Below are 26,590 nucleotides of genomic sequence, written 5' to 3'. Positions count from 1 at the left end.
CATTATCTGTGAGGTTCGCCCCCCCCCCCTCCCCCCCCCCCCAAAAAAAAAAAAAAACAAAAAATGGCGCGCCCTAGGGGCATGTTTTTTGCATCATCCTCCCTATAATAAAAATTGATTGATTATAAAACATAGTACCGAAGTAAATTGCGTATGCATCATATGTAGATGATCTTTCAAATCGCATGGAACTGTTTAAAGCATCTACTTTATAGCGACAATCACAGGTGAATATAAACAAACTATCATTCCCTTTGGAGCGCAAGGTGTGCCGAGACGTATATCGAATGACTTCAGACTCCTGCGTCCACTTCCAAGTTGTTCGCAATTATTCTAGTCTCCTCTGGCGACCCTAATATATATCTTTATTCGCCGATTTCATATTGAGCGCTAACGGGTGCAACAATCAATTGTAGTTCGAGGACCGATGAGCATGCTTGCTGCTATAACCGCCACTGAGTTACTTTATTATTTTGAAGGCACAAGTACCTCAATATACAGTTCCTTTCAGTACAGCCCTATCACCCGTTTTGTTGCCTTCGACATTATCACCACCACGTGACATATAGAAATTAGGCTAGGACATATGAAAGCAGTACACTAGATTAAAATGACATCTACCCAGTATTTTTTTACGTAGCGTCAACGCGTGCTTGCTGCCACAGTTTCTCGGTTTTCTGGGCGAAGAATGGCTCAGGCGCACATGGCACTTGCGTGAAAAATGAAAACAATATAACTACGCCTATCTCGTTTTCTTCGGGAACACTGATTTCTATGGGACCATACTTGCCACTGTGATAGCTCTCCTCATTCTGCTTGATCTTCTTCATTATCAGCTTGATTGCACCTACTCTATGGCAGAGCTCTCTTCCATAACTCTCTAAATAATCCTGTCCTTCGTCAGTTGCACCCGCTATCCATCGCAAACTTGCTAATCGCATCCGCTCACCTAACGTTCTGCTACCACTTACTCATTTTGCTCAGAAAGGCTTCTAAAATACTACCGTATCGTTGAGTAAAAAAAAAAAAAAAAAAATAAGAACAAAGTTCTTTATATCATGACGAACCACCAGGCATAAAAAGCATCCACGTGCTTGCTTATCGAAGCCGGGTTTTATGCTGGACGTTTTTCTCAATCACAGCTTCCTTTTTACGGCGCTGAAAAATGTCATCTCTTCGGTGTCTCTATTTCGCTTCACAAACACGTAGCTGGCCCTTAACTCCCAACGCGTTGGTTCTGGCCCCACCGAAGTAGAAAAACAGATTTGAAATGCAACCTACTCCGTACGAACCAAACAGAGGGAATTTTTATCGTCTGCGGCCCTAGGAAAATGCAAAGTGCCTCCCACTGGGACGCCTAAACGGAGGTATTTTGCTGAGCTGAAGAGGCATCTAGACTTCTCAAGAATACATATCAGCCACTTGTGCCAGGCGCGTTGTAACACATCCTGTGAAATATGCCCCGGCGAGAAATGGTCTATACTACGTGCACCCGGACTGAAGCGCAGAATGCATTTGTCCCGCACACAAAAGCACGTAACGTCGAGTAACGTTTATGTATGTACAACGCAAATGCATTACGCGACCAACAGGTGGCGCCGCTCTATAACAGCGCGATACATCAGCAGAAAAAAAGATGACAGTTCAAACAGTTTTCGAAAAATATATAACGTGTTGTGTTGTGTTGTGTTGAGTTTTATGGCAAGTAAGCGGCTAAAGACATCATGCGCCAGACAGAATAAATTCTTGATTAAATTGTTTTTGCTGAAGAGTGTGCATTGTCTGAACCATTATCGTATCGCTCTGCCGTCGATCAGGAGTTTTCTGCTAATATTAACCATACGTAAACCTAGAAAAATGCCTGAGAACGCCAACATATCACGGAATTATGAAAGCTCTGAAAACCGCAGCATTGCGACACACATTTTTCAGAGCGACGCACTCAATGGCTCGGCGAGCAAATCTTTTTGAGCCAAAATTGTCGGAGAAAAATGGCAAAGAAACATAAGAGCGTTGCGTAATTGGGGGCTCGTCTTCTTGATAATGTATTTGAGTGCATTAACATGAGTAACAATGTACCCTTGGGAATACACTTAGCCCAACTGCTTAGCCTCTGTAGATCGGTCACTTATAACTTGAAATCACAATCGCAAAAATGCACATGTCTTGCTTTTTATGCACTGTATGCCTTTTTAGAGCTCTGCGTTTTAGTAAATGTATTCCTTTTTACGTATCGCATGACAAAAAAAAAATTAAAAATAAGACGAGGAAGATTTAACATGACCTGGAACCAATGCTGTGAGCTCGTTAACTTACCTTTACAAAAACATCTCAGCCTCTAAAGGAACAAGAGCAGCAGCAGCAACGAACGTGCAATCATTGTATTCAGCATGGTGAACATGCAGTAGTAGTGCTACAGTGCGTGGCCCCGACATCTTGCCTTATAGCGTGGTATAGGAAATGACGTGCGCTTATTTCCGTTATTCTTAACGTGCCTAGCGCCTCCGGGCATTCCATTGAACAGTAGTGTAGGTCTGCTTCGCAGTGTTATTCTATTCCGACCTTTGAAAAGTTACAGCGCTGAAATCAAATCAAGTCGCTGCGTTTGAATGGCTGACCTATTGTGTGTGCGGGCGTTCATAATCCCAGCGTTCTTTGAAGTAACAAGAGACTTCATTATTCCACATGGCGCCGAGAGTTTCGAATCAACATTCCTTTCCTCTCTTGCTTAAGCTCCATCTCCTCAATCCCAGCCTCGAGCTTTTCTTTTCGGTCCAGAGCTCGGAGCCTAAGTCTGCACCAATAGTTTTAGCCCAGAACAGGTAATAGGAGCATAAAAGTTGAAGAATGGAAAAGTGCGCAATCTGGAAAAGACTTTTTAAGGCACTAATCTATTTGTAGAGGTTATAATAAATTTCACTCCCTTACTACTTTTAGAGGGCACACCTTTTCGGTAAACATTACTAGCACATCATTGGCTTGTTTGTTCTAGCTTCAGCAAAAAAAATAAAAAGGCATAAAAGGGGGAGACATTTTGTAAGTTTGTATATTTCTGTGCTCCCACATGAAGTTAAAATTATAAGAAATCAGATAATGGCATGTTATTGATTTTATAACGGTTTCGCACTTTGATGGGAAACGGCCATAAGGATCCTGCCAAGCCTCTGCTGTGCGCATTAAGCTTCCACGTAGCAAGGACACTCTTCTGAAGAGGCTTAAACGTGTGAAATTTTCTGTTGAATTCAAACTTCAGTTTCAGTTTCAGCCTTGGTGTATCTCGACGCTCTTGACGCCTCTTGCTATTATGAGGTGTTGACTGCGCGGGCACCTTGATTAGCTAATCTTCGTGCTCTAGGGATGTTCCAAATAAGGCTTCCTTCCTGCCTCAGCCATTCTCTTTTGTGCAGAGATACAGTCTGTGGCTTCGAGTACGCTGTTTTTAGGTCCACAAACATTTTCAGTTTTCGACTGCAGTAGTGGGGTAGAGGCCACAAATTTGCGGGGCTTATCGGTGTGAGCTTATAAATTTCTGAATGACTTATAAGACAGCAGACCAAATATCAAGCAACATGATAGGTGCCAAATAGGTTTGAAAGAGGAAGTCCGCTTGTTTCTTGCTTCGTTTTGTTTTTTATCATAACAAATGTAAAATTTTCTGTCGCAGTTTTCGTGCTTCGTGTTAAGCCATTCGTCGGAAGCCAAGTATGCCGATTGTTTAACCGCAGTGATTCTGCGCTCACTGAAAGTCGCACACGGTCGGCCGTCAGTGCTGCTTTGTTTCGCCATTAGGCAAAAAAAAATGGTATATTTAGTGATGCGAGTCCGTGAGGGACTGTTTACGCTGCCCTCATTAACAAAAACTGTATAGCCCGGTCACGTAGCCCCAAGACCTTCGAATGTCTCTAAAATGCTACTTTGTGCACGTCCTATAACACGTGCACGTCCTTTGTGCACGTCCTATAAATAGTCTGAAAGGTGCCTTTACGTTGCGATTGGATGCATAGCATATAATTCATTACTGACAGTGTCGAATCATTTAATGGACTTGCGTTAGAGCAGTCATATTTAAAAAAACATCGGTCCGTCCATCCATTCATCGATCTGAAGCATCAATTTGACAGGCAGCAATAGAGGAGAGGTACTCCTCTCCTCGCTTTAAGAGAGGGATAAAGAGAGGGTGTATCTGAGAAGGAAGACGGAGAGAAGATGGGGAGTAACAGATGGCGGCAGGTAGAGGTAGCCCGGCGATCTGGGTGGGACTGCATTATTCAAGGACTGAATCGCTCCACCCACTTGCACGGTCTGAACCTGCGAGCGGCAGTGGCTGCTCTACCGAATGAAAACGTTGCTGCAATTCAGACTGCCGCATCAACTGTATTGATCTTAAAAACCTTTTTTTTTTTTAGGGCCCGTTCTAACACCTCCCTTATATGGGTAATTGTCTTTTAATGTTCGAAACCGATATATTTCTTTTGGGCGATATGCACGGGACAGATGTTGCTGGCTCTGTTCATTTTCGAGCAATTGTTTGCCCCAAACTTTCCCGAGCCTGGTTTCTTGCGCCCAATTTCTATCTTATTCATCACGATGCGCCACCTTCTGGCACCGTTACCGTCTCAAAATTGGAAATAAATATAATATAAGAACATCACTCCTTTGGAAATTAAATTATATCTTGTACGTTTGCTTCCTGTAGTTTTTTGCTGCTCAAAGCAGTGAAGTCAGGCCATCAAATGCCATAATGAAAGCCACGAGTGTTGGTGGCGCTAGGCATAGCAATTCTAACCAGGTGCGATGGTGGTGAGTGAATTATGCCTGTCTGTGTCGATTTACTCGTCTAAAATTGAGGAGTGGCATCCTGGTGGGTTAGGGTGAAGTGGGTAATGATAGGTACAGAGGTGAGGGGCTGTCAGATAACCGTCTCGACAAAGGATGGAAGTTTCGAGGTTTGTTTTTAACCCACATTTGTTTTTTTGTTTTTTCGGAGACATTTCTTGCAAAGCGTGTTTTGCTCTATGCAACGTGTAATGGCAACAACGCCAACAACTTTGGAGCAAGGCAGGAAGAGAGTAGAATGGCGGGGAAAAGCTACATCATTACCAAAAAAAAAAAACCCTAAACAGGGATAATATAATAACGCATATTCTTAAGGGGCATTGTTTCAACTCCAAAATAAAATAACATCACATTGATAGTAGGAAGTGGAAGGCATTAATATTTGTTTCCCTGAACGAGGTATGCGAAACCCTTTGAGATCATTTATCAGGGGACTACAAAGTTCCCCAATACTAGCGTCTTCAGTCCTATCGTCGAGCCAAACTGGCCACACCCGCAGGTTATACGAAAGGCAAAGAGCAACATACAGACGTAAATAAAATGTACTATATAAATAAAAGCATATTTTTTAGGTACCGGTAATGGTGTCATCATCTTGCAACCCAAAGCATGAGGCACTGCAAATCTTCAAAACTATTTTGCACCTAAATTTTGTAGTCTAAACAAAATAACTAAATCTACCATACTGCTCTTTTCAGCAGGAGATATATACCCGGGCCTTGTCGAAACGCCGAACTCAGCATGCGTCAGAAGCCAGAACGGTGGGACAATGCCAACAATAAGACCAACAGCAGCAACCATAACAATGGCAGCCTAGCAAGCAGAAAAAAACCTTTTATCTGTCTAGCATATTGTACTGAGGATAGGTTAGAAATAGCTCGGAAATTTTATTCCACTTTACAGCAGGACCGCTGCTACCTTCTACAAGAGATCAACGTTCAGAGGTTCGCTTTGCAATGTGCCCTGAAACCCTCTCTTGAGCGTTATAACTTTACCAGTGGACAGCAGATAGCTACAGGAGACAGAATTATAGCTGAAGATTATTAGTTTTGCGTCTAAATAAATAAGGTGGCTGGTTAGTGTTGCGTTTCCTCTCGTCATGCATAAGTGTCCTGAAATCCGTACCGGTGGGGTAAAAATGACAGCTATAGTAGCATATCAAGCGTGGCAGCTGTCACCAACTAGTTATAGCCCCCATCAGAGGACGGTTTTTCAATTATTTCTATAATGGTTCAGCGCTTATATCACGAAACGTTCTCGTCGAAGCCAAGCTGAGCCATAGCTTAGCAACCAGCATCCGTGTACTCTTGCTTGATTGAGGTTAAGTAGGCAGGCGAAGGCGAGCCACAATGCAGAAGGAGAACAGCATACTTGAAGCTAGGCCGATTGCAAGGAGTGTGGCGCAGACCTGAGCTCACGGGCGGTGTCCACAAAATTCAACGCAGCATGTTTTCGGTGTACGTAATCCCGCAAGGAGGCGTTTCTTGTATTTCCCAAGAGCCTCACGGAAATCGGCTTTTTTTTTCTTTCTATTCATGCTGCCTGTGGGACAATCCAGCCTCAGCCGGTGCCGCACTGCTCGCTTTGTGTGTCCATTGCTTCTTTTGACCCTGCGACTTCCGCGTGTCGGTCGCTTTCGTGATTGGCTCGCCTCAAGCAGCTCGTTTCTGCTCCTGGGGTGACATTCCTTTCAATAAATAAGGTCGACCCATCGTGCCTTCATTCTGTAGGCGTGTCCCCATTTGGAAATACCGTGGTTTGTTTGATCCTGCTGCGTACTGCCTGAGTGGTTGTTTGCTTTTCCGAGTCATTCTCGAAACATTTCATTCGAGTGTTGAGGCGCAGAATAGCTGTTACTTGAAATTGTCAGAGCGCGTGGCATTGCGTGTCAACGTTTTTTACGTAAGTATCGGTAGACTCTTCTGCGACGCTTTATTGGCCCTGTTCTACACACCTCGAACTCGTATTTAACTGTCCTTAAGCTATAGGTTCATAATTTTTTGCAGTTGAATTAAAGTTCATTGTTAGATGGATGACCTATTTCGTATTTCAACTGCAAAAAAAAATGATATTTTGTTTTCTAAACGAGAAACGGGACAACAAAGGATGTTCCAGTAGAACATGAGTTGCGACAAACGTTCCATTTTTTTTTTATCAGCACTTCACACTACTAGACATACTAGCCAAGCGTAAGTCATGCTTGGTTATAGAACATCCGAGCAGTTATGCTGATTCATGGTAAGTCATATAGGCAGTGAATTACGATACAATTTTGTTAGTCACATTAAATCCGGACAAGTCGCATCAAGTCATGATAACCACGTTGAGTCATGCTGTGTGATACCAGTACACGGCAAAGCATAGCATAAATTCGTATAGCAATTCCAGTGTTCGGTTCTCATAGCAACGCCGGTCAATGAGCTCGGCATAGGCATCACGCAGACCGCGGCAAAATCTGCGATGGTAGGCTGGGATTGCTACAGCACTTAAATAAGGCCCAGTCGGACGCTATAAGATGAGCAAAATTCGAAATGGGAACATTCAGTTTAAAGGAGACAGCTACTTGCCTCGCGAAAAGCAAGTTCCAAAGTCCGCATCTATACGAGAGAAAAAATATATCAAATATACTTTCTACCTTTCAGTATTGTTGTCTTCAGATAGCTTATCATATTCTAGGGCCGGCCATGGAGGCCTAAACATGACTGTTTAGGCCAGGTGAGTAGAACCATTCTACTCAAAGACTCTGCTCTCTTCCCAGTTGGTGATGTGCCCCTACGGCACCATTGTGCCGGGTTAAAGAGTGAGAGTGGTGAACAAATGGAGTGGAGTATAATCAAATTAGAGATCGAATATGTTTTCCTCTCCCAATCTACCGCACCACAGGGTAAGTTTGATTAGCGCTTCTACAGAACAGAACATTATTTCTGGCATTAGGTATAAATTATTTCTCAATATATCTAATACATTTTTCTAGCCTGACTTCCAAGCACCAATAACAGGCAAATCCACTGACGCAGGGTGCTCATTCAGGAATTAACGTCTCCGAATAGTCACAATACACTCTAGCATTTGAAAATTTGTTTCTTGTCAGTAACCTTTTATTATCGCTTTAGTCACGTAAAAACAGTATAGCATAGCATTAAATCTTGACCATCATTTGATGGCTACCCCCGACGCGGTGGCATATTGGCTGAGTGCTCCACTGCTAAGCCCAAGGACGCGGGCGGATTCCCGGCCACGGAGGCGACTCTTTGATGGAGGCTGAAAGCAACGCGCCCGTGTAGTGTGCAATGTCAATTCACGATAAAGAATTCCAGGTTTCCGTAATTTCACAGGCCCTCCACTGCAGTGTTTCTAATAGTCTGAATCGCTCTTGGACGATAAACCCCATAGAAAACAAACCGAACATGGCGGCTACAAAGAAACATCACTTACATCGACGAAGTAGAAAATGAAAAGAAAGCGAGACGGGGGAAACGTAATGTTTTCCACAGCTTTCACCTTTGCACCCCTTATGTTTTTCGTAAGCAAGGTCAGACAAAAAGATATACCAAGGGCATTCATATACCAAGTGTTGCAGCTAAATGTATGCAAGCACTTAAAGAACACGAACTGTCCGAGCACAATCAAACAAATTAGAGATGCTGAGAATCACCTGTCTTTATGTGCAGTAGTTTTTCATTCATAAATTTGCCTATTGAGCAAACCCTAATTAGGTAACTGCTTAATTATTGGCTTAAAGAACAAAATGTCACTACAAAAGTTGTAGGCCGTCTTTCGAGGTTGCCATCGAGGATTTAAATTATTATTCTAGAATTGTAGGCAATTTATATTGCCTCTTCATTTATCCTAACATTGTTGCCCGCACTGTAACTAGCGCTTATTACAACGTTGATTTGTTTCTCTGAATATGGGCCCAGCAAGGTGTTTTCGATGTTAGACGTGCCTTGATCTTTGCCGGTCGCCCACGCTGGCTTTGTGCCGACGAAGAGAGATGAGCCCCGAGGTTCTCGTAGGTGGCTTTCTAAAGCAATGCAATACCCTGCGCGTGGGATGCTGTCCTTTCGTCCTGATCTTTCAGAGCCGTCTTGCTCGGCATGGGTTCCCGTTCGACTCCATAGTTCCACCCTTTTATTTGCGTGCATTTACTCCGTGCAGATGGGTTCCCACATTTATCCGGTCATCCTCTGAAGGTTTCGACAAGCAAATAACGTCGAAGCTTCATACCTGGTAGCTTCATTTAATTTTTTTTTTTCCTTTCTTTGTGTGCACCTCCTCGTTTCGCCTAATTCTTGAAAGTGCTGCTCTGACCTTTGATTTTTTTCTTGGTACCTTGCCAGGGTTAGAGGACAATCCGTTTTGAAAAGCAAAGCCTATCGGGAAACACAACATATTACTCCATTTCGTAATGTTTGCCAACATGTATGTATGTATGGTAACCACACATACGTAGCGGTGGCCACATGCATACTACTTATCAAACCTTAATAGCCCTATCACCCATAGCACATTAATTTTTACTCCAGTTGTTTCCTTCCAATATTATTTAGTTAAGCTCCATATGGGCTACTTCTCTTTTTACGTTATACGGTGATAACCTTTCTTTTTTTTTTACATATAAAAACAATCACCAGTGTGTTTTGCTGATTTTCCCAAACACTTATCATAAGCCTTGGTTTCAGTTGTGCTCACAACCTTTCTTTGACGCAGCAGACCGCTGTGTGTTTAACGCACGTTGTTCGAAGCAAGCCTTATAAGTTTGTTTTTACTCAAGCCTATTGATTAAACTTGCAATACTATTTCTTTACTCAAGAGTGCTCACTCTAGAACAGTGTTGTCTTTTTGTTCGGCAACGGAATTAGTTGAACCAACCAGAAGAGATTTTGGAGACATATAAATCGACGCTAAATAAATGTCAGTTTCTTGTGGGTGCCTAAATATTGCCTGTATTAATAGGGTGTACGAATTGCAAGATTGTCGATCTCACTGAAAAGTATTAGAAGGTAGGAAAAACAACCAAACAAACAACACGAAATACGGGTATAATCCGAATAGCCGATTCGTAAATAAACTGCTTTCGTCGAAGCCGATTTTTGAGCGGAAATACCTGAGACCGCCGTTCAGTTCAAAGCAATTAAATTCAGTCCTTTTCGGCGTAGACATCACAAGGTTGAATCGGTTGGCGGGAAGACACTTATGTACAATTTTTTCGGTGATAAATGTGTCTTAGGCGTCTCGTCAAGCGTCAGTATAGCCATGAAAAGCAGAGAATAAGTATCCGCCCAAGACAATAACCAGGCATTAATTAGGACGCCAGGGTATGGCTGGAGCTCAATATTGGTTTGAACGAGCTAATTAAATGTAGTGCTTAACACGCAGGAGTTCACTTAATGTCTGGTTGTCGAATGACCTTGATAGCATTGTGCACTTTTATTGTGGTGTCCTTCTGATCTCACTTTGAATTTGAAAAGAAATCTCGCTCAGTCAGTGCAAGCAGTCAGACTGGTTGTCTTTTTGGATATGGCATCCGTCAATGCACGCGGGTTATGCGTTAATAAAGAAAAAAAAACAATTTGAGAAGCGGAAGGATGCTTACAGTAAAACATATTGTTTGGCGTTGTCCCTCTCACGTACCATTTATTACACTTTCTTAAAAATTAGGCATATGCAGCCCAGAAAAGGATTAACCTTCACGTTATAATTTGTTTTTCATGAGCGACGTGAAACGCAAAAATGATGCCTTATTCGGAAGGTTTTCTAGGAAACCATGACGCATATTCAAATCACTAACTCTCATAAGGTGCGCGAATTAGTTTACCGTCACCCTATTCTTTAAAACATAAGGCTTAGTATGACGGGCTGTTTAAGTTGAACGTTCCTCTCCCTCACTTAGTAAATACATAGTAGGTAAATAAAAGAGAGTTATTTCTTTCTTGTTTGTTTAAACCTGCCATCGATTTTCTAGATTATCGGGGAAGATTGCTTGCAAACCACCTTGTTGATTAGTCAATCACTGAAGAAATGGGATAAAATGCCTTGAAACAAACACATCACAATTCTTCCTTTCAATGTTTAAGACGCTATGATATCTGGTGGCAAAATAATATTAGCACTTATTTCAGGCATAAATATAGATTGTGTACGACAAATTAAACAAAACCCTGCACTGAGTTTGTTTTGTTGGTGCTATATTTTTTAGCGGTTACCAGCGGGAATCAGCAATGGCCCAATGAAAGTTTAATTCTGCTTGTTGACTGTTGTTTCTTGTAAATAGTGACAAGCACACTTGGAATACATTTGATTTATTAAATGGACAGGCAATAAGAACAAATATATGTTTAAAAACACTGATTGTTTCCGCAGACATTTCATCAGCTTAGCTAGCCCTGATGCTACGGAAAGACCAAAACATTCGAGATTGGAATCCTACAGCCAAACATTATACTACAGCCCAAGAACGGAAAGCGTGCGCAGAGTCACTCACGACAGAAGCGTCATCAGAGGAAAAACACACACAGCGCCTGAGTAGGACTTTGAGAAAGACGAATGACTGCAAAGGAGGAAGCAGGGAGGTGCAGGAGTGGGTGCCGAAAGATCAAAGCATGATTGTCATTATAATCACTGGCGAGAAATAACAGGGGTAGACTGTGGGCGCCAAGGGTACCCTTGCGTGATCGAGCCCTAGTGCATGCGAAAAATGGAGGAATGGGAAGGAAAAGGCAAGGTTGTAGGTGCGCACATATTGGATTAAGGCCCTTCTTCCCCGCCAGCTTCCATGCATTCATTGGCGGAGACGTTGATAGCGTTTGACGGATTGCCTTGCCGGTTTCAACAGGGACTCGTTGGACGTGGAGGCCCTCCGTCATGCGCCGTTATATCGCTGAGCGGGCAGCTTAGCGGTTTCCCTGACGTTCCACTGGCGTCTGCAGCTACGCGCGGCGAGGGCGGCTTGGCTCATAATGAACGTAAAAATGTAATCATTGCTGGCAGGGATGATAGCGACGCGCCTAGGCGCTACCGTGGGCTTTGTGGATTCTAGCGTGCGTCGCTTCGGGGAACAGACTTTGTGCTGCGTTCTTTGCCTGCTTCGCTCATTCAACGAGCCTTTAGAAACTAGCTGTCCAAATAACGCGTATTAAAACTTAAAATAAAAATGCTGTTAGACATCTATTAGCAGGGCGGTTCGCAGAATCCGACACTGTCACTGTTACCGCAAGAATCTCAAGAAACGGCGAAACGTGTCAAAAGTGTACCGCGATAGGAAGTCACAGCAGAGAATGTCGGCAAAGCGGGCCACTCACGGAGCCACAGTGATAAGCCGTACGAAGATTGCGATGTGATGGATATTTTGGGAAGCACTTCCGGCAGAACACGTGTTTGCGACGCTTACAGAGCGTATTTGAGACGTTTAAAAAGCAAACCCCTAAAACACAATTTCAAAAATAACCATAAATGTGCCGAGAATAATGAATTTTACTTGCCATATTGAGATTTTAATACTCTATCTATCTCTTCTATCCTGCTGATCAGCAGAATTCTCGGCATCTAAATCAACAGTGAGAATACGTACTCCCGGAGTTTCCCAATCATGTCCTAGCTATATCATCATTTGTCATAACAACATATCTCACTTGCAGTTTTTCGGCATCCAAATTTTTGAGAAATGATATCGTCGGTGCAGGCTGGGAAGCTTGCACAAACCCTTTATTGAAGTTCAGGTGAATTCCCTCTTCAAGTTACAATGAATTCTCGTCTATGGCCTACTTCGCTTAATTTCCCCTCACATGGCGCATCACACAACACTAAGGGCTGTTCTTGTTTTTTTGTTGTTGTGTTTGATGCGCTAGGAATAATGTGCTTTTGGTTCTTACGCTTTAAAAAGGAATTAAATATATAAAACTTCCTCGGAATAGATTCGAACGCAGCAATACCTGGTGAGAAGCCCAGTATCTGCGGCGACTCCGGGTTACTTGAAGGACAGACGTGAACCTAGTTTGTTTTGAGAGTCAGTGACAAGTAGGCAACACCATATGATAAGAAAAGAGATTTAACGGGTGTTCAGGTGGCTGTGAACAGTTATAAGAAGGTGGTAGAGTATTTCCTCGTGTGTGGTATGCTGTTTGCTAGCGCATTCAAACATCGGTCTTGTAGAACATAATTTGTTATTTTTCTCAATCGCTCCTGGGTATGGATACTTTCTGTCGCTTAAAACGTGGCTGTGGAGTTGGCTGACTCGGAATCACTGAACTGTTAAACGATATCCCCAGTGAGCTGACAGGAATCGTTTGGATTGGTAATTCGAGGAACGCCACGGTGAGGAATCATAGCTTTATATAAGTAAAAACAAAAATGAGACGTCATCTGCTTTGGCAGACTCGGAGGATAGCGTCTCTATGTACTTTGTCAAGTACTGTCTACGCACACAGTAATTCATTGGTGGCCTGTAGATGTTTCCAGGAACGGACTATGGAAACTGACGCCTATATTTTTCAAAAAGCGATCTGGCAGTGATTCTGTTTGAAAAGAGCAGTGAAATTAATAGTGCGCTCTTACAAGTCATCGATCCTATACATAGCTTCAGCTGCACTGTCGGGTTGTCTCATGTAAGTCGAGATATTCAGCCTTTTACCGCGTTCTAAGGAAGGTGCAGGAAAAGCTGGTGTGAACAGACGTATGGTCAATCTGTATAATGCGAAGAACAATTCTATATAGGCTCTCTGTGGAAGGCTAGAAATAAATATGCACTCTCGGTCCAGCAGTTTTTCTTAATTACAGACATGACTGCATGACTCACGCCATGACAGGTGCAGACGTCTTACCATTTCTGACCGGTGGTTCGAAACCGGAAGCTTTGGGTTGCTCACGCTGTAATAATCGCAGAGAGGGAAAATGCCGCAAATAGGTGATTAGAGAGGACGCCTTTGCTCAGCAATCCTGGTGGATTCCTTCGCTGCCAGTTACTCGTGTGTAACGCGAGCCTAACGCAGTTATCTCTTCATCTCATCTGGAAGAAGGCTTATGGGCGGAGGGGGGACGAGTAAACGAGCGAAGAGGAGTGGAGGGGCCAAATGAGCAGACGCTCGCCGTGGTTCCGGTTTTACATGCATGTATGCACTAATGTCACTTAAATGCTGCAACAGCGAAGGTCATTTACTATCGCCTGCCCCCTTATGTCGCAGTTGAATGCATTTGATCTACATTATACCTTTTGTTAGGGAACTTCCAGTCAGCATATTTATGAGGAATTCCTATGCATTACTGAGGGCGCTAGACGACTCGTATCTCACATCTGAAAAAACGTTTTCTTTTTCCAAAATAATACCATGACTTTTAGATTATGCACCACCGTGGTAATATTCAAACAATTTATGGACACCCGTCTGTGTGGACTTAAATGGGAGGCGTAGCTGTGCTACCTCGATGACATCTTTGAACATAGCTAGTCCTTTTACGGGCGCATTTAACGACTGGGTATTAAGCTTGACTGCACTGAACAGGCAGCTAAACTCTAGACTGCAAGAAATATCATTTCAATGAATGCCGATTACTTGTCATAGAATGACGTATCGACAGAGACACCCTGCTGCCCGAGCCACGAAATAATGCTGCAGTACGTCTTATTTCAGGATGAATTAAAGTTGAAACACCTAAGAAGCGCGCGCACACTCTTTCTGCAGTGATTTGATTGACAGCTTCCTACATAAAGATAGTTTGTTTTTACTCCGATAACTACTGCCTTGTTTAGCTAATCTCTAAGCCTGCTTTACATCATTGTGAAGACTCAGATGTCCATACTGACGCTAATGACATTCACATTGAGGCCACTCTTATAGATCTTCGCGACGATGCCAGGCATGTTGTCGCACAGACGAATCGTCCTTTGACGAAAGCTGGGCGCAGTTTTCGCCTTCGCCGTGTACAAGTTTTGTCATGTCTGAATGCATATAATTTCAATTAAACTCAATGGCCATCACTCTCTTTGTTTCATTGTTCATCTACTGGCACCTTCAAGTTTGCCAGATTGCTGGGCTTGGCACCTTTAATTGAATGGAATTTGAATTGGATTTCAATAAGACTTCATGTACCATGTAAGATCTGCCGCCGCCCTGCTGGTGATTGCTGTTTGTATCACTTACCTAGCTAGCTGTTGCTGTGAATGTTGATTTTCCAACACTTCCTATCTCTCCTTTAAAGCAGAACATGTAGCATATGAAAATAGCATTAGGTAAGCAGTCGAAATAATTTGTTCCGGCGAAATATGATGCTGAATCTTAACTATATAAATAAGGCGACACAATGAAAAAATAATTTAGCGCACAGTGTCTTAGCTTGTACGAGTATAACAACGAGAAAGCGCGATAAGCGTAACTTCTTTGTTTCTTTAGAGGCTTTACCTAAGAAAGAAAACGGGCGAATTGCATAGGTGTATAATTTTCAGCGAAATACTGATTTTTGTAGCGCCAAAAAAGAACGCGATATTTAGGCCTTATTGCATCTACTTGAAGTATTACTTGTCCCTCCTTGACAAAGTATATATGTACCAGCAAAGAGCTTATACCATCTATTAGACAAAGAGAAGAACCCGTGGAATTGGTTCCTCATCCATAGTTACCAACACTGAATCAGCATAACAACGGGCAGTCCGCACCGCTTTCCAAACTTTACTAGCAGTCATAACCTTTAAATTCCAAATTTTATAACGTGCCATATTTCACTAGTCATTTACCTTAGAAGAGATGGGCTGCTCTAATTGAGGAGCAGAAATAAGCAAACGAAAACTGCAGAAATTTTCATCCGAACTCTCAAAATTAAAACCACGTGGACAAACGTTGAAATGCGCCTTAAGCGTTTATTTTGTGAAATCGATCATGAAGTGGCATGGACAACATTATAACGAACATCCTAAGAACCCGTCATGAAAAACCTGAAAATTAGTTGTAAGACAACGAGACTTACCACTCCTCAAAAGAAAATGACATAAAATTCAACCTCTAATCTTCGTTCCCTTTGTGCGTTTGCGGCCATTTCTTTGGCGCCTTGACGAGCACCTGACCTCACATCCAACGGTTGTTCAGGTAGGAACCCAAATTCTTGTTTCGGCAAACAGGCCGCTTTTTATTATGACTTTTGCCGTCAGTGCTCTGTAATCACGTTCTCGTGGTCACGTTTTTTCTATGATGGCATCACTGTTCGGGCCAAAAAGAAAATTTCATCTATTACGACAGCAGTATTTTCGAGGAATGATAACGGAAACACAAAGGCAATCGCGTTAAAAATACCTGGACCTCTGCCCTGTATTGACGCGGGGCTGAAGACCATTGTGAACCTGAGTGCACCGTTATCTATGTCCATATTTTGTTAGCCAGAGATGTGCTGGTAAACGACCAATAGGTCATCTGAACTCGAACAAGTCGACAGCACAACAGCGGCAGCGTCTTTAATACATGCCACAATAAACGAAGGGGGAACGGAGGGCATTCCAAAAGAATCTCATAGGCGTGCACTTTGCCTTGTAAGCGCGGCGGCTCCACTCTAAGCCGGAAAGCGCCCCGTCTGTTTCACTTGCAAAGAAGGGAAGACATATAGCACACCATCAGTTTCTTAGGCAAGGATGCATGTGCCGGTCTGGATTTTTTTTTTCCCATTCACTCCATTGTGCCTCGGTGCAACCATTTTTCCTCCAGACGGCTTGCGTTGCGCACATATTAATGGCTGCCGTTTACGGGGATGCTACTAGAAGAGGCACAGCTAGATAAAGTGGGCGCGTTTGGCTACGGAAAGTTTATGATCGACCTCGAAGCAGTCATTTTCGCCGAGTGCCAGTTCGGCGTTCGAAAAAATCGGCCTTGGTGGAGAGCTGTTCCTGTATTACTATTTAGAGGCGGACTAGTGTATGTCGGTCAAGAAAGCTAGGAAACGCACGGAGATATTTCAGTAGTAATGCACATTAAATATCAGTCTGTATGTTTATTCTGCTGGCCCAAATGACGTTTCCCTTTTCGCCCTCGTCAATGTGCTTAGAGGTGGCACTCTTTTAGGTCTGAAGCAATCCAAGGTGCTCCTGCAAGAGCCCACCCGGTACAAGCAACTCAAATAGAATTAAAGCACTGAGTTTTTTTAATGAACAAATTCTGCGTTTAAATTTCTTAACATTGAAAATATATTGTGGTTTTTGTACGCCCAGGAGCGAAATCGATATATAAAATTAAAAAAAAAACGTATTTGTCTACAAAACTTATAAAGTTGTTGCTAATATTTATATATATATATAGTATATGCAGTATGTAAGTACATATAGGATATCCTATATATAAAGTAACCATCGGTTGAGTACTGACCCTATATTCCCTTTTAAGTGCATTTAGTTTGCTACCAAACAGCCAGATATGCGCAGTGCGCAAAGGCTTCTCAGCTGAAAATATTTATGTGTACATTTCACGATGAATCTATTATATTTGAAGAGAGGTTGCAACGAACTCGTACAACATAATCCTAAATGCCTCTATTCGGGAATATGTCGTACCTACAGAAAGCGTTCAGGTTTGACTGAGGTAAAATATACAGCTACTGCAGAAGTTATACCGTTTTAATGCAACACTGCTAAAAGTATAGTTCAGCGGAAAAGCCGGGCTTTGTACTGGCCATCCGCACTCTGTCGAAGAATTCATGATCGGTCGACGGGGTCTGAGTAATTCAGTGTGCTATAGAAAGAGATAATTTGTGATTGTGTGGTCACAACATGACTGATACGCCATTATAGCTTTTGATAATAAAATATAATAATGCTGGACGGAAAAAGAATTATAGGGGTAGAAGCGTACATTTGAGCCCCCATTCGTACAGATATGCGAAAGTGTTTCGAGTGCTTTGCCCAGTTCTCTTACAAGATCGTTCTGCATTTCGTTGCTTTTCCGACGTTTACGAATTTACTTGTGACGATCGTTTTCTTTTAAATCATTTTATTTGTATTTTTTGTTTATTTGAGCCTTATTTTTCTCAATTTTGTTTCGTTTTTCTTTTTATTATTATTTTCATTTTTACCTTCTCTTATACCTAACTTCCGCTGCTATAGTTTCCCCAGCGCCTTCCAGCGTCCTTACGCTAGAAAAGGAGAATTCCGGACTTCTACTCAGAAGGTCGGCTTTGAGTTAGTGGCTTGTACACCCGGCTGTGAGATTGAAGGATGGTGGTTCGAGTTCTGGCGTCGACACGGTTTACTTGCTTTTCTGGCGTCCTTCTTCGTGAGGTCATGCCGTGGTGACAACTCGTATACACGCCGCTCATGACAAAAGAAATTAAAATGCTCGAATCGAATCGAACCTTGCATCTTTGGGTTGCAATTCAGACACGCCATACTTGACCATCGATGCATTTTCGTTCGACTTGTGTTGAAAGGGGCTTTGTGTACCTTGTGGAAAATATAGAAACGAAATTGAGAAATTACTCGTGTCTCTGACGTAAAAGGCAGCGAGGACTCCAAATAGCTGAAGGGAGCCGCTGACGCAACCGCGTCACACTACTAATGTGGAATTTAAGTGTCCCGCAATTATTTGCCTGCTATATTGGTGCACGATGATGAGGAGGGGGGGGGGGGGTGAGGTCAATACGTAAAGAACGCCCGCTGCGTATTGGTCAAGAAAGAATCAGAAAGTAGTTAGGAAGAACGTTAGGCAAGTAGCCTAATATGCAAAATTGATGAGGTGTGATCACTGCTACAAAAATAATCTAGAGCACTGCAGAACCTGAGGTGGAGAAATACGAAAGTCTGATTGTTGCTGCTGCACACGATACATCGCTCGCCAATTGGTTTTTAGGAAAGGAAAGGCGCTGTATTTCTTACCCGCGGGATCACCTGACTATATATCATCCTGACTGTAGACAAGGAGAATTGTGATGTGCGTTTCCCGATCCCGGGCGTGGCGTATCTGATTAAAGTGCTCCGGTGAGGATCCGAGGGATGGAGATTGGATTCCCAATAGAGACAGAACCTTCATTTTTCTGATGACGTCATCAGAATGATTGACAAGTGAAACCCGCGGCATCCAGCAGAAACTCGGGAAGTACTGGGACACTTCTGGCGGAAGAACGTATATACGGACCCACACGCTGGCGAGTCATAAGCCATTAAAGGCTTTCGCTTTAAAAACAAACCAGCATGAAAAAAGGCCACCAGGGAGCCCAAACTGCTGCTGTGTAAAATTCCGCTTGCTCTTTGTTAAGGTACACACAGCTTAAAACGTTTTATTCTTCCGTAGGGGGAAGCGGGAGGGTAATTCGAATATCTATTATCATATAGGCGTACTGCACTGTAGATGTAGTTTAATCCGTCTACCAATTTAGATAAATGCAGTTACCGCTTAGACGGCACAAAAAGTATATATTTCTTTAACTGAGCTCGCATACCGGTGAAAATGTCCCGTTTCGGCTTCCTATCAACCTATATTTTATCAGCGCTTACCGAGGGCACTCGTTGCACTTCCGTGTCTTTTTCATTTTGCCATCTGGGGATTTTGGATATAATGTAGTTTAGAAAAAAGCTCTGCTATGAGATTCAGAACTCTTTTTGCTGTCTATAAATACCAAAGTTGTTACTATGGACAGTAATAGCAGACAGTCAGGAAATATGTTGTAGGTGAAATCCTGATTATTGCCATTGATTTCTACAAGTAAGGAAGAGTAAGTGAAGTAAGAAGGACTAAAAAAAAATAACGCTTGTTAGACGCCCCCAGGCATCTAGTGAGAGGCTTCAATTTACCTCTCTGGTTCCTCCTTGAATTTTCTGAAAGTATTTCTCTTTCATATTTACTGTTTTTACTTTTTACATTTGGTAATATGTACCTTTCTATTATTTTTAACCTAGCTTCCTTCATCACCCGCGATACACTATCTGTACAGGCGAGGGCTTCTTCTATAGAGCTCAAGTTGTGGTTTGGCCTGTAACAGTTCTTCCCATTCTGTTTTCCCTTTATTTACGTTGCCACAAACATTTTCACGGGCTAGCGAGCAGTTCAGTTCCTGCCCCTCGGGGGAGAGGGCTGCTGCTATAGACCTCTAGCTATTCTAAAGCAAGTGTTCACCCTTGTGACCAATTTTTCGGCTTCATATCGTTTGCCCGATATATGTTGCCACAAACACTCTGACAGGCGAGCGAATAGTTCAGTTACAAGGTGTCATTGGAAGAGAGCGCAGGGAGCAGCCATTCTATTGCGGCCGCTTTCTAATACGCAATTACTGCACGAAAAACAGCCTTCATTTACTTGTCATGTATAAAGTTCAGTCCTATAACCTTTTTAATGTCTGAGCATTAAGTGGCTGTGTTTCAGGAGTTTGTCACCAGAACTTTGTCGACAGGGTTGCGTCCAACTGAGGGGACATCACAAAAAGCTAACAATTGTAGTCGATAGAGGATGAACAAATGTCGCCAGGGAAACTATTTGGTTCAATGTGCAGTCATTAGGTAATTATTTATAGCCAGTTAAGCCAATTAAACTTCGAAATAGTCAAATTGTTAATTGGTTGGTTTATGGGGTACAACGTCCCAAAGTGACTCAGGCTACGAGAGACGCCGTAGTGAAGGGCTCTGGAAATATCGACCACCTGACAAATGGCGTTATGTCGACGTCAAACGTTATCACGTGTTACCTCAATTCCGGCCATGTGGCTTATGAAGACGTCGGAATATGGACGTAGCTATGTCGACATCAGATGTGACGTCATTGTGTTAGTTCAGCGTGTGACGTCATAAAACCGAAAATGGGCGTGTCTGGATATAAAAGAGTCGAATAAACAACTGAAAGTAATCAGAAAGTGCGTAAATGGCGTTAAAATGTCCCCAGGGAAACACTGGTCATGTGGAGTCATCGGTTAATCATAGCCAATTAAGTAAATGATATCTCGAAATAGCCAAATGGGGTAATGTCGACGTCCAAAGTTATCTGCTTACGCACTCTTCCGATTCGAGTGGCCGCAGTGGTCTAAAACGTTTTCTTTTTTTTTTTTACTCCTTCTATTGTTCCGTCTACGTTTTCCATCGACGAGGGGCCGCCATCTTCATCCTGACCCTTCTCTGTAAGCACCGCGTTGTCGGAAAGTGCAGGTGCTGCTGAGAGCCGTATCGCCCATTTCGGGGCTCGAAAATTCGGTCGTACAAATGGCCCATCGCTCCTCCAAAATGCGCCGTGCGGCCAGGTGCACTCCGAGTTCACGAACGAGGGCAGCAATCATTCCAGTTCCCCGCCGCACCACGGTGGAAATTGATTCACTTTGCGAACAATTAGGCGAAGTGAGTGGATGGAGCATTTGCCGGAACGCATAGTGTAGAGAAATAAAGTAGTCTGTAGTAGGTGCTTTCACAGCCCATTTGGGTACGGAAGCCCCGCTTTTTTTCGGCGGCGGGTTAATTATGCATCTCAGCAAATTCAGGAGGGCGCAAGCTATGTTACTGGTCTCCTGCTCCTCCCCATTCCCTCCCTCCTTCCCTCTTTCCCCTATCGCAATCTTGAATGTGGTTTTCACATTTTGTGTAAACCATTCTGTTTCATGAACGAATAAGCTTGTTCTTATTTTCGTGATGGCGCCCATTCACCCACACTGTGGTTCAGCTAAGTAAACATGCATATTATTTGCCTGCGTCACCGTTCACTCTCTGAGTGAAAAGCCCTTTTTTTCTCCCCGTTTTTTTCCTCTGCTCTTATTTGTACATCTATCTCTGTCCTATCCATTGTGTGTGGTAAAAGTGAAAGAATTATTGAAAGGTGCCAGGTAGGCTGAGTATTTACGTCTCTTTCTTTACTTTGTTTTAAAGAAAGCTACTCTCGAATTCGCGTGCTCAAATGTGCTGCAGTCTTTGCTTATAATAATATTGACTGAAGAAGTGAGCCGCAGAAATTTTTCAACAACTTGTGTTACTTACAACTACGGCCGATCGGTCGACGAAAACAGCTGCAAAACATGGTCGTGGTATGGAGCATGCGTGCAAGGCTAGCCGTATGCGGAGTGCGAAGCTCTGTCGCTTTGTTCTGTCAGTGCGTGGTTTCCGGAGCGCCACTTTCAGTAACACCAAAAAATTGTATGCAGATAAAATAAATATTTTATTAACGCACTATATTATATATTCGTCAGATTTTTTTTTCTTTATTACCGAAAACTTTAAGCAACGAATAGACACGCTCATTCCAGTCTTCCCGAGTAACTCTCGCTCGAATAAAGTGCCTCACTGCTGCACCAGGTGGCGTACACCTCAATAAGTACATCAATAAGTGCTTAAAAAGCGTTGACTCAAATTGGAGGAAAGGAACTAGGAAACTAACTAGTAAGTATGCTAGTCACAAGGACGGAGAAATAAAGAGGATTAAGCAACAGGTGAAAAACACAGAAGGTAAAAATTGGATAAATTCAATGGAAAAGAAAGAGAGTGTGGAATTATACCGAAAGTGGAAAATGCAGATCAGGAAGGAAGATTTCTTTGATAACTCAAGAGGCAGTGCCCTAGTTTTTGAAGCTAGATCAGGGTGCCTTAGACCACGCAGCTACAAAAAGAAATTTAACAATGGAGGTGACGCATGTGCTGTATGTGGTAATTCCAGTGAAACAATTGACCATTTTATACTCGAATGTAATGGTATCCATCCGGAAGTTGATGCAAGCGCAATCACTGTTCCTGAAGCTCTAGGGTTTAGAGATACCAGTGGCAGGGTGAATAAACCGGCGGTGGAAACTAGCAAAAAACGACTAGAAGATTGGTGGCTTAAAAGTAGATAAGTGACATAATGTTAGTAAAGTAGAAACAAAAATTTAAGAAATAGAATGATGGTTTAGTTAACCAATCTAAATCAATAATTAGGATATAGGGAGAAAAATGAGCATGATAGCTACTGCTACCACCCCGTTTCAAAGGGGACGCTCCTATATTCCATCCATCCATCCATCCATCCATAGCTTCGCTTCCATTTTATGCTAAAGCATATGTTCGAATTGTTCCTGAGTCGGGCAAAAACTGTCAAAATTATTTTTGCATCAAGTGCCGGTATTTCACAAGTCAAATTTGCAGTACTGAGTACATGAGAAGGATTCCTTTATCGCCTCTCCCATATTGTTGCGAAGAAGATCGGCAGTGGCGCGAGAGGAGCCCTCGCGCTAGGCCAGCCATTAAATCATTCTTCATCCTGTCGCTATTTTGTGCCGTCTTCGTGCTTGTCGCCACGTAACATTGGTGGAGGTGCGGCACACATCATCCCCGTCCTAACTTTGGAGCCTCGATGCCATCCGTACGCCGGGACGATCTGCCGAGAGCCCGTGAATATCACCGCGCGGCTTCGTCCCGGCCCTTCCTGCTCAGACCCTACCAGCCGCAACTACCGCCGCCCCGCTCCCAGCCTGGATCTGAAGACAAGGCTCACAGACGAACTGACCAGTGACGAGATCAGAGGAAAGACCCGAACGACCCAAAAGAACCGCCGGACACGAACACGCAATCCCCGCCCAGCCGCCCGACGCGACCTCGAGCCATCGGTCCCATGGATGCTTTGGTGGCGGAATGGTTGAAGAGCTCCAGGGGAGACAGAGCACCCATGCATCATTGTGGTCATGGTCATAATGGCAGCAAATCGTTCTCTTCTATCTTCAACATCGTCACCATCACGTCATCACCGTCTTCAAAGAACCAAACGGGGCGATCGCTGGATGGCCCCAGGAAGTGTTGTGAAGAAGATCGGCAGTGGCGTGAGAGGAGCCCTCGAGCTAGGCTAGCCATGAAATAGTTATTCACCCTGTCGGCATACTGTGCCGTATTCTCCTTTGTTTCCACGTAACTATATCCAATAGTGTTTCTGTGGCCGTACAAGAGAAAAAAGAATGAGCTTGCTAAACACGGGTTATTTAGCGCCACACTTTCAAGTCTCCTCTCTATGCACGAGGAAGGGCTTGTATTTTCTTTTCCTTCTTCCAGTCGCAAGGACAAACTTTCACTTCATCAAAATTGTGGCCGCCTTTACTTAATTCAGACGCGATCACAATATTCTATGAGTGGCCTCAGTGATTCATGCTACGATGGTTGCAGAAAAGCCAGCCGCCGAAAGAGCATCTGTGGTTATGCGCGCAGGTATACGGAAGGAAAAGGCGAGGTATCTGTCTCACCACGCAAGACAGTTTTCTTCAATGCTGAACGGCCAAAACTCTCGTGTTTTATGCTTCTGGAAATAAGGTGCCTCTTCTTATTTAATGCCTTTATTATTCTCTTATTACGCATTTCTAAGGCACAATTTATTTAGCGCACACTCCAAAGCGAAAATGCATAGGTTATTTTCCAACGTTTATTTCATGGGTCACACGTTAAACTCTTAGTTTTTCATACTCTATGATTGCCAGTCCATTCTTCCTCTTTTAAAAGTTCTAAATTACGTTGCGAACTTCGGATATAAATGTTTTATAAACGTGCATGCTTTATTGTTTTTTCTGGATGTGATCAAAGTTGCGTGTAATCGACGCGCTCTTGGCATGACGTGGAATTCGTTTTATTTTTTCTGAGAAAGGACTGCACTGCTCCGGGCGCTAATATATTACTGCCTGTACTGCAACGTCGTGGAAATTAGCTTTAGTCATCAAAAACTTTGTCTTCTGGGTCCGAAAATAAGAGAGCCTCCAACAGCGTGATCTACCTCACCGCGGAAAGGGCTCGCACTGAAGAGTCGGCATTCCGCATAAGGATTTCTGGAGAGTGGAAATGTGATTGGCCCTCCTTGAAGGTGTTCCTGGGGGCGAGATCCCCCAGCAAGAAATTTCAGCCTGCTTAGCTAAGTTGGCCAAATATGAAGTATGTGCAAAAGCAGGTCAAATCTGACTTCGTTTCCAGTTCGAAGCTAGAATTTTAAGGTCAGGTTTCAGGCAAAGAATGGCACGATTGGCAAATAAAGACCATAGCGGTGACGGGCTACGCATTTTGGGGCCCTCTGAACGCACCGTAAAAAGGCAATGAGATATCGGTATGTTTGGAACAATTGCGCACTGATGGACATTAAAGAAAATGATGTCATGCATTGCAAATGCGAGAGAATCGAGTTAAACATGAGAGACGATCAGCTGTGGATATAAATAAAGGGTTCCGTACTTGCTTCCGAAAAAAGTTTTCCGGATTTCAATCCGCTCCGACCGGTTTTGTTTTCCTTGATTGGGAGGTAAGAAAGAGTTCAAGGCGGCCAAGTGACTTCATATTTTTATTTCTTTGACCCCGTGAAGGTGTCCTTACGTACTAAGAAGTAGCGAAGCTTCAAGAAAACCCAATTAGAACTTGTAACCTGACCGTCGCAGCTTACTTTTGTTTTCCTTTCAAAGTATTCAGAATGAGTTTCTCACGAATTGTGGCGCGACTTAAAGCAAAGTCACATGAAAACTTTCTTTTCATTTTTCATAGTGAAAGCAAAACTATACACTTTTTTTTCCTCTTGCATGATCTGCAGGAAATGGGCTAGTTCGAGAAGTATTCTAACTTGTAGAATTTTGGGAAATGATTTTACGACTTGATGTTAGCTTTGAATTTAACCTTTTACTTTAAGAATTCCAATGATTGATGTACAAATCCAGAATTTTGGGGATGTTCTTCGAAGCTAATTACCCTGGTGGGCTGCCCTTGTGGATTAATATTGCTTTTTGAATCTTTCTCCGTACGTGGTCGTTTATGTTTCACGACAGTGAGCACGCCTGGAGCTATCCGCGGTTTCTTTAACGCCACAGAATGTAAAAGTACCATCAAATGCGACAACTCAACCGTTTTGTTAATACGCCACAGAGGAGTTCTGAAATGTAGCGTATTAAGAATACAAAACACTGTGCCGGTTGCATCGTAATTTATCGGCGGGAATTAGCAACGTGCAGTAAGTCCTGCAGAACCCTAGCAAATAACTGTAACAATCATTCACACACCTGTGACGAAAATAGCTATTCGATACCTTTATTTATCTATTTAGTTATTATTTTTTACAGGTTTCCACAGCGCCCTTCAGGGCTTATTTTTGGGGAAAAAAAAAATCCGAGAACACTGTGGAATCTACACTGCAGAAATGCGAAAGCCAGAGCATTACTGCTGCACACGGTGCCTCACGGTTGCTCTCATTGTCATTAACAACTGAATGCACCGCGATTATCATTGCTACTGTCATCATTATCATTATCGCTAATTGCAGCGTCATTGTCATCGCTACTATCGCCCTCACGGTTGACAAGGAGAATTTTGATTTGTCAATTGGACTTTTCGGCTACAGGCTGATTGCTTTGTAAATAATCTATATAACTATTTCCTACATTTAAAGCCATCTAATAGATACCATGCTGGAAAAAAATTCCGGGAGTGGCACAGTTAATTAAAGCGCTCGGCTGGGGCTTCGAGGGAGGGAGGTTCGATTTTCAATGAAGACAGGGTATTTATTTTTCTGATGACGTCATCAGGACGGCTGACAAGTGACACATCAGCGCAGTGTCCGACGCATATCTCGCCCACAACTCTCGGCACGACATTTCGTTCCCTGAGCATAGAAAGGCTTTCGCATTAAAAAAGGTGGAATGTGGAAATGTCGTTCTATATACAGAACACGTACGTCATGCGAAAAAACAAACACTTCAACATTTCAATGACAGCGTCATGACTTGCAGTACACATTATACAAAATAGACAAAAAAAAAACAGAAACACAACTATTCAGTGAAAAGAAAACAAAATAAACACTGCATCAAATCAGCTGTGGCCAGATATAAAAATGGGGTA

General features: G+C 43.0%; 1 protein-coding gene across 1 annotated transcript in view; it reads left to right on the top strand.

The window, feature by feature from the left end:
- Epac (Exchange protein directly activated by cAMP) overlaps positions 1–26,590 on the top strand; it is a 747,880-nt gene that overhangs the window by 238,867 nt on the left and 482,423 nt on the right. The window lies entirely within an intron of this gene.

This window comes from Amblyomma maculatum, chromosome 2 (genome assembly GCF_055883805.1).
Source record: "Amblyomma maculatum isolate TAMU_Amacu chromosome 2, ASM5588380v1, whole genome shotgun sequence".
Taxonomy (NCBI): domain Eukaryota; kingdom Metazoa; phylum Arthropoda; class Arachnida; order Ixodida; family Ixodidae; genus Amblyomma; species Amblyomma maculatum.
Note: the sequence above shows the minus strand (reverse complement) of the source record. Positions and strands in the feature narration are given on the sequence as shown.